At 38.7% G+C, this 15005-nt stretch overlaps 1 pseudogene; it reads right to left on the minus strand.

Annotated features, from left to right (window-relative positions):
- Positions 1–4691: 4691 nt before the first annotated feature.
- Positions 4692–5547, minus strand: LOC122702254 (annotated as a pseudogene).
- Positions 5548–15005: the final 9458 nt, after the last annotated feature.

The raw sequence follows: 15005 nt of genomic DNA on the forward strand, positions 1-15005 counted from the left end.
AGCCTGGAGGGCTACAGTCCATGGAGTTTCGAAGAATTGGACACACACTCGACTGAGCACACACACACACTTGAAATTATGGCAAACAACATGCAATCCCCATAAAACAAAAGAGAGGAAACTTTTACAGAGAAGGGGAAGTTGGGGGCAGAGCGGGGGAGTATTAAAAACAAAAAAACATTGGAGGAAAAGGAATTTGTAGTATAGCAACTTTTTATTGGCTACGTGGTAACAGTCTTCATTGACTGAGATATTGCCAGGCAAGGAGAAAATATTTCTTCCTCCTGCTAATAATAAATTACTGTCACTTCCTGCCGGATACACAAAGCATATCTTCCGGTCAAGATCTGTATTGACATCAAGCATGAGAGCTGCCCCTTTTGGCTTTCCGACTGCATTTTTGTGAGGTTTTCCATGATTAATTTGCACACAGCACAGTTTAAGAGTTCTCTAACTTTTTTTTAGTCTAGGAAGTGGCTTACTGCAAGAAGCCAACCTTCCCCATACGACACAGATGGGGTTCAGTGATGCCCTCTTCCTTACCTGTGACAAGGCCAGACACAGACCATTTAAATTCCCATTTTTTTTTTAAATCTCATAAATGATTAGCTGAGCTATTTTGTCTCCATTGATCAATTTTTCCTGCCTTTGCAATAATCCTTTAAAGTACAGAGTTTGTTTCATATTTAAAAATGTCCTGACATAGGTCAAAGACTATAAAGGTATTACTTATGACATTATTTACTATGTGATATTATTAGAATCTTTATAAACTAGGCTCACAGACTTTTTAAGTAAATTTATTTATTTTTAATTGAAGGATAATTGCTTCACAATATTGTATTGGCTTCTGCCATACATGAGTCAGCCAGAGGTACACATATGTCCCCACCCTCTTAACTCTCCCTGGCACCTCCCACCTCTTCCCACCACTCTAGGTTGCTCACAGAATTTTAACTTAAGATTTTAAATGTAAATGTATGGAAAATTTAAATTATTATAAATAACATAACTAAAATTTTAGATGGGCAAATATGAACAAACATAACAGGTTTATTAAAAGTCTAGAACATTTAAAAGTGCATGAATCACTCACAATCTCCCCACTCCTAACACAATTATTATCACACTTGGTATCATCCTCCATCCTTTTGTAGATAGTTTAGTTTATTATAGTTTCAATCATATACAGTTTTAAGCATTCTGCAAAAACATAACTATTAATTAAAGAGTAAATATGTAATTCATATTCCTTAATATCACTTTAAAGCATACAATTCATGGTTTTCAATATTTTCAAAAAGCTAAGTGAACATTTGAAGTAACCCTTAAATACAGACCCCCTACTGCAGCAGCAAATGAAGATAGGAGTTGATAGGTTTTTATGTCTGCTTTTGAAGGGACAAAGGATCCTGCTTTCCCCATAAATGAGATATAAACAAAACAGTATATCACCAAAGACTTGAGTTATAACTCCTTAAATTCCAGTTGGAGGTCCAAATCTTGTGTGCTAAAGCAATTTGGAGACTGAGAAGAGAGAAAATTCTCTTCATAAATTCCACTAAAAAATTACAGAGGAAATGTTTGGATTATCACAAACCCAAAAAACCAACCAAGCAAGAAAAAATATGTATTACAAGGCATCTCAGTTTCTCAAATGGAAATATGTAAGCACAATTAAAATTAAAACTTTCATCTAATATGAATAATACAACATACATATACAAAAATTAAAAAATTTTTTTAAAAGACAGAAGACAAACACCAAGCTTCTGAGCTCAGTATTTGGCCAGGGTTGTGTGCATATGCTGAAGCATTTATCCTCTCACAATAATAAATGGAATTTAGTAATAATCTGAGCATATCCTTATAAAGCCTCACATCTTAATATCTTAACCATCATTGACTTCTTTTTTGGCCTGTAAATGACTGACTGGAGTGGAAAGAGTAGTATTATTGACATGAAACAATAAGACATCCAGTTGTTTCTTAGAACAGTATAAGTATCACTTAACTAGGGGCTTTCCTGGTGACTCATGGTAAAGAATCTGCCTACAGAGCAGGAGACTCAAATTCAATCCCTGAGTTGGGAAGATCCCCTGGAGATGGGCATGGCAACCCACTCCAGTATTCTTGCCTGGAGAATCCCATGGATAGATGAGCCTGGTGGGTGACAGTTCAGAGGACTGCAAAGAGTCAGACACAACTGAGCGACTTAGCATGCACTTAATTAGGCATATTTGCTGGCCTAGCAAACAATTGTTATTTCATCAAGAATTTCTCCAAGGCCCTTACCTCACAGTATTTGTCAATTCTAATCTATTTTATCATGAATTTTGCTCCATTTTAATCTCTAGATTACGTCTACATTTAAATCATTATACTTTTAGATAGAGCTAAATCAGATTTATCTAGGGATTGATTATCTCCTATGAGATTCTTATATCATAATTACTGTGCAATTTGAAGGAAAGTGTTTAAAGTGCAGGTGAAATCATCCCTTTTTCTTGCACTCCAACAATATGACATATTTTTGTCTGCCTCATATTTGGACATTGACTTTATCTGTATTTTATAATTTTTTAAATTTATTTTTATTATTTGGAGGCTAATTACTTTACAATATTGTAGTGGTTTTTGCCATACATTGACATGAATCAGCCATGAATTTACATGTGTTCCCCATCCCTATCCTCCCTCCCGCTTCCCACCCCATCCCATCCCTCTGGGTCTTCCCAGTGCACCAGCCCTGAGCACCCGTCTCATGCATCCAACCTGGGCTGGTGATCTCTTTCACTCTTGATAGTATACTTGTTTCAATGCTATTCTCTCAGAACATCCCACCCTCACCTTCTCCCACAGAGTCCAAATATAAAGATAAACACCAATACAGTATACTAATGCATATATATGGAATTTAAAAAGAAGGTAACGATAACCCTATATGCAAAACAGAAAAAGAGACACAGATGTATAGAACATACTTTTGGACTCTATAATTTATTTTATATAAAATTTCTATTTGAATATATCCATTTTTGTTGTTGAAGAAGCATGAACTTTATTACGACTCTGTTGCTGTCTGCCAATTGTGCCCTTGATTCTATTGTTTAGGCTTATTTTTTTCTTCTTTTTAAAAATCACAAAACAAATTTCCCTGGTCTTATTGAACTAGAATTGACATATAACATTATGCAAGTATAAGGCATATAATGTATGTATTTGATACACATATATTACAAAATTATCAGAGTAGAGTTAGTTAATACCGCCATTGTGTCACATAATTCAGTCAGTTCAGTTCAGTCACCCAGTAGTGCTCGACTCTTTGTGACCGATGGACTGCAGCATGCCAGGCCCCCCTGTCCATCACCAACTCCTGCAGTTTACTCAAACTCATGTCCATTGAGTCAGTGATGCCATCCAACCATCTCATCCTCTGTTTTCCTCTTCTCCTCCTGCCTTCAATCTTTCCCAGCATCAGGATCTTTTCAAATGAGTCAGTTCTTCACAGCAGGTGGCCAAAGTATTGGAGTTTCAGTTTTAGCATCAGTCCTTCCAACGAATATTCAGAACTGATTTTCTTTAGGATGGACTGGTTGGATCTCCTTGCAGTCCAAGTACTCTCAAGAGTCTTCTCCAACACCATAGTTCAAAAGCATCAATTCTTCAACTCTCAGCTTTCTTTATAGTCCAACTGTCCATCCATGCATGACTACTGGATAAACCATAGCTTTGACTAGACAGACCTTTGTTGGCAAAGTAGTGTCTCTGCTTTTTAATATGATGTCTAGGTTGGTCATAACTTTTCTTCCAAGGAGCAAGCATCTTTTAATTTCATGGCTTTAATCACCATCTGCAGTGATTTTGGAACCCCCCAAAATAAAGTCTGTCACTGTTTCCACTCTTTCCCCATCTATTTGCCATGAAGTGATGGGATCAGATGCCATGATCTTAGTTTTATGAATGTTGAGTTTTAAGCCAACTTTTTCACTCTCCTCTTTCACTTTCATCAAGAGGCTTTTTAGTTCTTCTTCTCTTTCTGCCATAAGCGTGATGTCATCGGCGTATCTGAGGCCATTGATATTTCTCCAGGTGATCTTCATTCCAGCTTGTGCTTCTGCTGGGCTGGATAGCCCAGCATTTTTCATGATGTATTCTTCATATAAGTTAAATAAGCAGGGTGACAATATACATCCTTTCTTGATTTGGAACCTGTCTGTTGTTCCATGTCCAGTTCTAACTGTTGCTTCTTGACCTGCATACAGATTTCTCAGGAGGCAGGTCAGGTAGTCTGGTATTCCCATTTCTTGAAGAATTTTCTACAGTTTTTTGTAATCTACACAGTCACATAATTATCATTTCCTTTTCATGGTGGGAACCCTTAAAATGTATTCTAAGCAATTTTCAAGTATATAATGTAGTATTGTTAACTACATCACCATGTTATATCCAGAATTTACTCATTTCATAACCAGAAGTTTGTGCACTCTGACAAAAGGTTTCCTATTTCCTCATCTCCCCAGTCCCTGCCAAGTACCATTCTACTCTCTGTTTTTATCAGTTTAGCTTTATTATATAACTCATATTTGATTATGTGAGCAAGTTTTTCCTGCTCTTGAATACCTTGAGCACTGCAAACCTTATCTGTTTTGTTTTTAGACTATAAACCAAGGGGTTAAGAACAGGAGTCAAGAAGAGGAAGAGGTTGGCCATGGTAACATGAAGAAGAGGAGATGTGAATGTGCCAAACCTATGAATTAGAGCCAACACAATGAGTGGCACATAAAAGATGCAGACAGTGAAAATGTGGGAAACACAAGTATTAAGTGCCTTGAGCTGACCATCTTTGGAGGCAATACCCAGCACTGTTTTCAAAATTAGGATGTATGAAATGACAATGAACATACAGTCAACTCCAAAGGTGCACAGGACAAGGGACAACCCATAAATGATGTTGACTGTGATAGGGCCACAAGCCAGCTTCATAACATCAGGGTGGTAGCAATAACTATGTGATAGAATGACATCCTTGCAGAAGGGCAATCGCTTGAGCAAAATTGGCAAAGGTACCATCAACACCACACCCCTAATCATGGCTGCAAGCCCCATCCCCATAATCCGAGAATGGGTTAAGACTACTTTGTAGTGCAGTGGGTTGCAAATAGCTACAAATCTATCAAAGGCCATGGCCAGCGGGATGGCTGACTCCATGGAGGAGAAGGTGTGGATAAAGAACATCTGCATTAGGCAGGAGTGAAACTCAATCTCTCTGTGATTCAGGAGGAAGACACTGAGGACTGTAGGCAGAGTTGATAAAGACAGACCCACATCTGTGGCTGCCAGCATAGACAGGAAGATGTACTGAGGCTCATGAAGGCTGGAGGTGGTTTTGATGATGAAGAAGATAGTGCTGTTTCCTAGGAGGGCAATTAGGTACATGACACACAGTGGGATAGAGATCCATATTTGTACAGCTTCAAGTCCAGGGACGCCTGTTAAAAGGAGAGTGGGTGGCTGGAAACAGCTACTGTTTATAAGCTCCATAAAGATATGTTTGGGGGGCACAGCCCAAATCAGTTTCTAAATGTTTCTACTGGGAGAAAAACCGAGATTTTTAACACAGAATATAATGCATCTACCTCTTATGGGGCAGCATTAATTCTAGTCATCTTTACATCAAGGAATGGACCCTTTGAATGTTTTCAACTCTTTCTGAATAACTACTCAGAGTGAGGACAATGAATAACTGCTATTAATAGTAAGATCTACTAGAATTATTTCAGTCTGGAAAGCTTCAGTCATTGATTAAGTAGCAATGAAAATTAAGAATATTATTCTCTATTTTTATCCCAATGCTTAGAAAAATTTCATTCTTGGATTCTGTTTCTTAATATATCCACTTAAGTTGAATATATTTACTTTGGCTAAGATGCCTCTGAAAGAAGTTTCTGCACTTTCCCCACATCTATGTCACACCTGTAAATATTCAGGCATCTGGGGACTCCCCCAGAGGTCCAGTGGTTAAGACTCTATGCATTCACTGCAAGGGGTGCATATTCAATCTCTGGTGGGAGAACTAGGATCCCACATGCCATGCAGTATGGCCACACACAAAAACAATATTCAAGCTTCTTGAAACCTGGACATTTTTTCCTGTTAATTATATCTGCAGAAATAAAGAATAAGATATTTCAATAAACCACATAAACCTCAAGCTATTTAAATAAATACTTCAAGTGATACTGTTCATTTTCACAATTAATTTCTAGGTTGTTTGATATGCTCTTTTAAAATGATATGTTGATTTTTCAAAATATGAGAGAGTGATAAAATCATCAAAATGAGTATTGTCATTACTTTTAAATTGGTGCTAGGATAGTATCAAACATTAACAAATAATTTCTTGAATAAAATCTGAAATATCTCTATTTCAAAAACACATATATAATATATATTGTGTGTGTGTGTTTAGTTGCTCAGTCGTGTCTGACTCTTTTGACCCCATGGACCATAGCCTGCCAGGCTTGCTCTGTCCATGGGGATTCTCCAGGCAAGAATAATGGAGTGGGTTGCCATGCCCTACTCATATAATATATTAGGAAATAATAAATATCCACATTTCAATAAATATCTTAAACATGGCATAATTGGAGGAAATGGTATTAATATTTATGTGTTTATCCTCCAAAGATGAGTAGAAAGAGATTATATATTATTGCTTAAATACAGTTACATTTAAGTGTTTTGTTTAAATTTGGAAGCAGAAGCAAAATAGTGAAGCAACTACATTTGGATATGGGGGAGAATGTAAGGGAGCTAATATGACTGACCTTTTCTGGAAAAATATGAAATAAATACACACTCTTTAATAAAATCATATTACTTAAAAGTGTAGCCAAAAATTAAACACTAGAAACAAATTTTTTAAAAAAATTAATAAAGTATTCCTTCTGGAAGAAAGTGAGAGACAAGGTGGATTGGGATAAAACAATACTCTGTTTTTGTCCTCAGGAAAAATTAGTACCATAGTGCTGTTTTAAAATCACATAGATGTAAACAAACAAAATTATATTTTTATAGATGTAAATTTATCTTTGAAGAGCAGATCCCAGATGAATCACAATGTATACATTTCCATCCATTGATGTATCAAGACCTATACTTAAACAGTCAGTCATCCAGTCTACAGTCAGTCACCCATTCATGTATTCTTGGCAGTGATGTCTTCTATATTCTACCACATTCTCTCTTAGTAAGCTTAGTAAAGAGTGTTCTACAACTCTTTACTTATGTTTTCAGACAGGGACTGAGTCTATCATAAAGATAACTCTAGTAGAGAAGTTGACTTCTTAGGGACTTAGATGTTTAAGTTTTATAATTTTTTAAGACTACATTAAGTGTCAGAGTCACTCATGTTTATAAAAGAGAAGAAGAAAGCCATGGTTCGTAAGAGAGTAGGACATCAATCATACCACAGACACTATCCACAGACAGTCATTCAACACACTGCATCTCACAGCACTAACGTGAGACTCTCTCATAAACATAAAATTCTGAGCTACCCCAACACACTCTGCATCTCATTTAAACATATGCAAAGATATATACTATTAGCAAACGGAGAAGGAAATCGCATCCCACTCCAGTATTCTTGGCTGGAACATCCCATTGGACAGAGGAGCCTGGTAGGCTGCAATTCATGGGGTCACAAAGAGTCAGACATGACTTAGAAACTGGGCATGCATGCATACTACTAGCAATAGCAGACATGGACATTAAAATAGTTATAACTGTATTCTGCATGTCAAATTAAATAGAGGCAGTGGAGTAATACTGAGTCTGAACTACTGTATATAGTGGAGAGTTCTGTTTGGTAACGCTGTACTTTCTCCAGTACAGATTTCCTCCTCACTCAAGATGGGCTCTGACATCTTGTGTACGGCTCCCCCTATCACGCGGAGGACTCCTCAACCAACTTGTGTTCCAGCACTTCGTGTCAGGCTGCCATGTCCGGGTGCCAGAACATCCTCCTTAGCTCACACAGGTCCACATTTCATTTTGGGACACCTCTCACAGATATATACCCTTCCCACTTTGCTCAGGCTCTGGCGTTCATCACTTGGACTACATTTAGAATCCAGCTTCCTGCTGGGCTGATACCCGCCCTTCCACTCCCATCTGAACATCACTATCCTTCTCTCTTGCTCTGACGTCCCATGCTAGTCTGCCCCTCACAAAGCACCCTCCTCAAAACTGTCAGGACCAAGCGCCATGTTTAGGCACATTAGCCATACCCACTCCCCACCCCATACACAGAATGGTATACTAAAGAATACTACATGTATTCTGGCCTGGCAAATCCCATGGACAGAGGAGCCTGGTGGGTTACAGTACATTAGGGTCACAAAGAGTTGGACACAGACTGAAGCTATTTAGCATGCATACACATGCATATTAAACACTGCTATACTTGTTTGCATTTTTCTCAATTAGTCCTCATAAAAGTTTTGCTACTATTATGTGTACTTTACAGAGAAAGAATCTAAGGACCAAGGAGGTTAAGTAACATTAGTGAATGATGGTAGAGGAATATTAACCCAGGCAATCTGGCTTCAGAACTAGCTTTTGTACCCATTTTTCTAGGTCTGTTGTGTCCTTGTAATGGCATATAATTCTGATTTTTCCATGCGGCATGATGAAAAATCCTAATTTATACAGTACACTTAAGTATTTTCAAATGGCTTACCAATCTAACAAATGATTTAAGAATATGTATGCATGCATGCTAAGCCACTTCAGTCATGTCAGACTCTCTGCGATCTTATGGACTAGAGCCCACCAGACTTCTGTGTCCATGGGATTCTCCAGGCAAGAAAACTGGAGTGGGTTGCCATGCCCTCCTCCAGGGGATCTTCCTCACTCAGGGATCGAACCCCGTCTTTTATATCTCCTACACTGGCAGGCAGGTTATTTACCATTAGCACCACCTGGGAAGTCTGATTTAAGAATATAGTAGCAACTTTATAATAAACTAAATCTTTATATTTAACAGTATCAAAAGTGTTCAACTACATCTTAAATAATAACATGAAATTTTGTGGGGTTTTTTTTTCGAATAATACTGTTCTCAACTTGATCACTATTATGAGAATACATATATATGTAATAGCAATTGGAAGTTTCCATGAAATAATCTCCTGCTTAAGGGTAGATCATGTCTTTTGAGTTAAAGAAAGCCTGTGTTAAACTTAAACATTCTTGCTATGAGTATCTTGAATCAACTCAAAATTGAATCCTTATATTGAAACATTTTCCTTCTAAAAATTTCACTACACTGAAAGAAAAATTCAACATAAAACAGTGTCACGACTGCTTATACTTTCTTGGATCTTGAAATGTACCCACTGATGAATTTTCTGTAGCTTGTGTCTTTTGTCTAAGTATAACAACAACAACAGAAACATTAGTGTCATCAATCTACTCTTTGCCTTGGTTTTGTAGTTTTACTGACTTGCTAATGATTTCAATGAAGATCCAGTATTGACTATACTGCTAATAGATCTTGACATTAAGAACATTCTTCTCATCTTGGCACTCACCTAACAAGTTTAGAGCAGTACTCACAGCTCTTTTCAGCCACCTTCAGTGAGACACATAAGGGTCCCTGCTTCACATGGACAACATATGGAAGTTGGAAATTCAGCAGATGCCTTTCCAGATACTCTAGTTAGACATGCCACATGCCACTTACAGTCTAAGGCACTGCTCCGGGTTAGCACAGTGCTGCCTGCAAATCAATTTTATTTCAAATTTCTTATTTGAAACTGAACCATTTTGATTCAGTGCCTCCCTTAACATATTTTAGGTATTTACCAGCATGTTCACCAACTCCATGAATGAAGACTAGATAAGAGGAGAGCACTGGGCTTCATCTTCTTCCACATTTCATTTCTTACTAAATGTCACACCATCACTGTTTACAGGAAGGGCTTTTATTTTTTCTTTGGATCTGATAAGCATTTCCGCATCTAGTAACCACTCTGTCCCTATGCTTCGTTCTAATGGACATATACCATACTCTTCCCTGGGAAATTAATCCACAGGACTTTACTATAGAAGTAAACAAACAAACGACAGGAAGGAAAACATACACCAATATCTTAAAATTCCTTAGTATTTGACCTACCTTTTTAGAAACTCAACATAGCTAGACTTTCACTGTAAAGAATCCTTGGAAGTTTTAAATTTGATGCAAGTCTTCTGTGAGGACCTCCATTGTGCTAAGAAAAGTGTTCTGCTTGGTTCTATACTTTACCCAAATACATATATCCTAAAAGCACAATATGAACAGATATTTGGACTCAATTATCAAGAAGGTAAGACATTGTAGATTCAGGGCTTTCTCTGTCCCTAATTAAACCCAATCTGCCTTCTCAACAGTCTTATCCCATTTCTGACAGTGTTCAAGCCACTGGCCAAGCAGATTATCCTTGTATCTGACCTTACTATACAGAAGAATTTTACTGTTCAGGGAATTTCTGGTTCTCTCTGGAGGCTGGTATAAACCTCATAGCAATGGTTTCATCAGGGCCTCTCTTAGGATAGAGACGGTCATAGGAAAGTATATTTAATTGGTGTAGGGCTTTGTCAGGATAAAGAGTTTTACTGTTTGATGACAACTGTAATGCAAAATCCAACATGAGGCATAGTTACTTCTCAATGAACATTTAGAATAATGGGTAGAGAAGACATATTTATAGGTTGCTTATTGTCGAAATCAATGAATGTGAAGATTTTTTATAGTGTTTAAGCTCTAGTTTTTTCTTCTTCTGGTCTAAGAACTATCTGTTTGTGTTCTTTGCTGTAACATACCATCTCTCTTGCTGATTTCATATCTCCCACCATGAGAGAAAGAAAATGTGCAAGCATGTGCTCTAAGTCACTTTCAGTTCAGTTGAATTCAGTTCAGTCGCTCAGTCGTCTCCGACTCTTTGCGACCCCGTTAATCGCAGCACGTCAGGCCTCCCTGTCCATCACAAACCCCTGGAGTCTACTCAAACTCATGCTCATCGAGTCGGTGATGCCATCCAGCCATCTCACCCTCTGTTGTCCCCTTCTCCACCTGCCACCAATCCCTCCCAGCATCAGGGTCTTTTCCAATGAGTCAACTCTTTGCATGAGGTGGCTAAAGTATTGGAGTTTCAGCTTCAGCATCAGTCTTTCCAATGAACACCCAGGACTTATCTCCTTCAGGATGAACTGGTTGGATCTCCTAGAAGTTCAAGGGACTCTCAAGAGTCTTCTCCAACACCACAGTTCAAAAGCATCAATTTTTTGGTGCTCAGCTTTCTTTATAGTCCAACTCTCACATCCATACATGACCACTGGAAAAACCATAGCCTTGACCAGATGGACCTTTGTCAGCAAAGTAATGTCTTTGCTTTTTAATATGCTATCTAGGTTGGTCATCACTTTCCTTCCAAGGAGTAAGTGTCTTTTAATTTCATGGCTGCAATCACCATCTGCAGTGATTTTGGAGCCCAGAAAAATAAAGTCTGTCACTGTTTCCACTGTCTCCCCATCTATTTCCCATGAAGTGATGGGACCAGATGCCATGATCTTAGTTTTCTGAATGTCAAGCTTTAAGCCAACATTTTCATTGTCCTCTTTCACTTTCATCAAGAGGCTTTTTACTTCCTCTTCACTTCCTGCCATGAGGGTGGTGTCATCTGCATATCTGAGGTTATTGATATTTCTCCCGGCAATCTTGATTCCAGCTTGTGCTTCTTCCAGACAAGCATTTCTCATTATGCACTCTGCGTAGAAGTTAAATAAGTAGGGTGACAATATACAGCCTTGACGTACTCCTTTTCCTATTTGGAACCAGTCTGTTGTCCCAAGTCCAGTTTTAACTGTTTCTTCCTGACCTGCATACAGGTTTCTCAAGAGGCAGGTCAGGTGGTCTGGTACTCCCATCTCTTTCAGAATTTTCCACAGTTTATTGTGATCCACACATTCGAAGGCTTTGGCGTAGTCAATAAAGCAGAAATAGATGTTTTTCTGAAACTCTCTGGCTTTTTCGAAGATCCAGCAAATATTGGCAATTTGATCTCTGGTTCCTCTGCCTTTTCTAAAACCAGGTTGAACATCTGGAAGTTCACAGTTCATGTATTGCTGAAGCCTGGCTTGGAGAATTTTGAGCATTACTTTACTAGCATTTACTTTCCAAATTTTCTGGCATATTGAGTGCAGCACTTTCACAGCATCATCTTTCAGGATTTGAAATAGTTCAACTGGAATTCCATCACATCCACTAGCTTTTCTCGTAGTGATGCTTTCTAAGGCCCACTTGACTTCACATTCCAGGATGTCTGGCTCTAGGGGAGTGATCACACCATTGTGATTATCTGGGTCATGAAGATCTTTTTCATACAATTCTTCTGTGTATTCTTGCCACCTCTTCTTAATATCTTCTGCTTCTGTTAGGTCCCTACCATTTCTGTCTTTTATTGAGCTCATTTTTGCATGAAATATTCCCTTGGTTTCTCTAATTTTCTTGAAGAGATCTCAAGTCTTTCACATTCTGTTGTTTTCCTTGATTTCTTTGCATTGATCACTGAGGAAGGCTTTCTTGTCTCTACTGGCTATTCTTTGGAACTCTGCATTCAAATGGGAATATCTTTCCTTTTCTCCTTTGCTTTTCACTTCTCTTCATTTCACAGCTATTTGTAAGCCCTCCTCAGACAAGCATTTTGCCTTTTTGCATTTCTTTTCCATGGGGATGGTCTTGATCCCTGTCTCCTGTACAATGTCACAAACCTCCGTCCATAGTTCATCGGGCTCTCTGTCTATCAGATCTAGTCCCTTAAATCTACTTCTCACTCCCACTGTATATTCATAAGGGATTGATTTAGGTCATACCTGAATGGTCTAGTGGTTTTCCCTACCTTCTTCAGTTTCAGTCTGAATTTGGCAATAAGGAGTTCATGATCTGAGCCACAGTCAGCTCCCGGTCTTCTTTTTGCTGACTGTATAGAGCTTCTCCATCTTTGGCTGCAAAGAATATAATCAATCTGATTTCGGTGTTGACCATCTGGTGATGTCCATGTGTAGAGTCTTCTCTTGTGTTGTTGGAAGAGGGTGTTTGCTATGACCAGTGCATTCTCTGGCAGAACTCTATTAGCCTTTGCCCTGCTTCACTCCATACTCCAAGGCCAAATGTGCCTGTTACTCCAGGTGTTTCTTGACTTCCTATTTTTGCATTCCAGTCCCTTATAATGAAAAGGACATCTTTTTTGGGTGTTAGTACTAAAAGGTCTTGTAGGTCTTCATAGAACCGTTCAGCTTCAGCTTCCTCAGCATTACTGGTTGGGGCATAGGCTTGGATTACCGTGATATTGAATGGATTGCCTTGGAAACGAACAGAGATCATTTTGTCGTTTTTGAGATTGCATCCAAGTACTGCATTTTGGACTCTTTTGTTGGCTATGATGGCTACTCCATTTCTTCTAAGGGATTCCTGCCCACAGTGGTAGATATAATGGTCATCTGAGTTAAATTCGCCCATTCCAGTCCATTTTAGTTCGCTGATTCCTAGAATGTTGACATTCACTCTTACCATCTCCTGTTTGACCACTTCCAATTTGCCTTGACTCATGGACTTAACATTCCAGGTTCCTAGGCAATATTGCTCTTACAGCATCGGACCTTGCTTCTATCACCAGTCACATCTACAACTGGGTATTGTTTTTGCTTTGGCTCCATCCCTTCATTCTTTCTGGAGTTATTTCTCCACTGATCTCCAGTAGCATATTGGGCACCTACTGACCTGGGGAGTTCCTCTTTCAGTATCCTATCATTTTGCCTTCTCATACTGTTCATGGGGTTCTCAAGGCAAGAATACTGAAGTGGTTTGCCATTCCCTTCTCCAGTGGACCACATTCTGTTAGATCTCTCCACCATGACTCGGCTGTCTTGGGTGGCCCCACATGGCATGGCTTAGTTTCATTGAGTTAGACACGACTGTGGTCCTGTGATCAGATTGGCTAGTTTTCTGTGATTATGGTTTTAGTGTGTCTGCCCTCTGATGCCCTCTCACAACACCTACCGTCTTACTTGGGTTTCTCTTACCGTGGACGTGGGGTATCTCTTCATGGCTGCTCCAGCAAAGCACAGCTGCTGCTCCTTACCTTGGACGAGGGGTATCACTTTAGTTGTGTCTAAGTCTTTGCGACCTTGTGGACTGTAGCCTGCCAATCTCTTTTGTCCATGGGATTCTCCAGGCAAGAATACTGGAGTGAGTTTCCATGCTCTCCTCCAGGGAATCTTCCTGTCTCAGGGATCGAACATTTGTCTCTTAAGTCTCCTGCATTGGCAAGAAGGTTCTTTACCACTAGTACCACCTGGGGAGCCCTCAAAAGAAAAATTAGCAACACAGTTAAAACTGTAAATGCCACAGTTCTTTAAGAATTGCATTGTGTTGATGAACTGTAGATCTTGTTGCCCTTTCAGTTCCCTAAAACCATGAGTTCGTGTTGGCTAAATTGTTAATCATGAACCTGCATTTTCTATTGTGTTGCTGGTGTATATTGGATTACTGAGGGCAAATCACAGGTGGACATCAGAAAGAACCAAGGGTAGAGTTATGCACAAACCAGAAACAACCTGATTATAAAAGGGTGATACTGTATAGAGAAATATAATAGATCTGATAGATCTATTATCACATTTTTCATCCCACTCCTTTCAAACTGGAGGTTTTTTTTTTTTTTTTTTTTTTAATATTGCAGTTTTAGTGGAGGTGGGTGCATGATGGGGTATTGGATCCTTGCCATAGAGTGTAAGTATAATCCATACACTCCAATACCATTTGCATAGTATTTTCCATATAGAAATAATAAACTATGCTTAAACAGTTTCTTACTTTAAATTAATGATTTTTGTTCTGTTGGAAAAGCACTTCTTTTGCTTGATCACTAAATTTTTAATGACAATGTTGTCTA

Source organism: Cervus elaphus, chromosome 1 (genome assembly GCF_910594005.1).
Source record: "Cervus elaphus chromosome 1, mCerEla1.1, whole genome shotgun sequence".
Taxonomy (NCBI): Eukaryota; Metazoa; Chordata; class Mammalia; order Artiodactyla; family Cervidae; genus Cervus; species Cervus elaphus.